Raw genomic sequence first — 1,187 nt, 5'->3', positions numbered from 1 at the left:
ACTGTCACATGAAATATTGTTCAGCTGCATTTGTTTCAGGCCAGCTGGAGTTGATAAACCCCATACTAATGCTAATACTACTAATAATAATAATAATAAAAATAATAATAATAATAATAATGATAATTTTAATTTGTACCGCAGTTTTCATTAAAAAAATCTCAAAGTGCTACAAAAAAAACTCTGTTAAAAGTAAATAAAACCAATGGTAAAATCATGCAGAAGAATATTTACGATGAACTGTGTGTGTTGTTTTTATCAGCTGAAATCAGCTGACATTTGACTGTTTGAATTCTGGTGAAAAAGCTTTGCCAAAGGTCTTTCATAACTCATTGTGTGAATCAATTGTTTCCAAGTGAAACTCATGAAAACATGGTCCTGAAAATCACATTTCTGTCAATAAATCACCCAAAGTGTTAGCAACTAACAGCAACGCCACTAAAATTGAACTATAACTGGTTCATTTTGCACCACGTCTGGTCAAGTTATCAGTAATATTGTGATTCGTTTCCCATCCAAGTCATCTCAACTTTGCCATGCTTCTCCTCCTGCGTACTTTGTCCTAGAGCTGCCATTGTAATTTATATCTGTAAWKMYYCTGTGCCAAATGATGGCTATGCCTTTTGGTGCCTGTACAACTTGTAGTTTTTGAAATATTAATGTTGAAACTTTATTCCACATTCATAAAATGGGAATCAATGGGGCCTTGTAATGGTCCAACACTGCCCCCAGCTGTACTCAACTTGGTACTGCACTATAGTTTTTTATATTTAATCTCAACAGTTCAGTGTTTACAATACTAATATGATTGTATTTTGATGTTTTACTATATCATTATCCTAATATTGCTCTATTGTTGTAATATTATGCAGTTTAGTGTCAATAATTGTATTGGCAATGTGGCCTCTTTCTGCACACATAGAAATCAACCCCTAGTACCACACCCTGCCACAGCTCCAACAGTCTAATGGTCTATGTCATGGACTTTCAAGCGGGAGATCAGGGTTCAAAACCCAGCTAAAACTACTTTAACAAAAAATCTCTTCAAACTTCATATTGTCACACAATTACCTTAATTACAAACATCTGCTCACTTGACAGCCACAAGCTGGTATAGAAAACACATTTGAACTTGGTCCCATTTCATTTTGCAAGTCCAATGCTGCAGGCAAAGCCATGCTGCAAAG

Source organism: Austrofundulus limnaeus, unplaced genomic scaffold (genome assembly GCF_001266775.1).
Source record: "Austrofundulus limnaeus strain Quisiro unplaced genomic scaffold, Austrofundulus_limnaeus-1.0 Scaffold17, whole genome shotgun sequence".
Taxonomy (NCBI): Eukaryota; Metazoa; Chordata; class Actinopteri; order Cyprinodontiformes; family Rivulidae; genus Austrofundulus; species Austrofundulus limnaeus.
Note: the sequence above shows the minus strand (reverse complement) of the source record.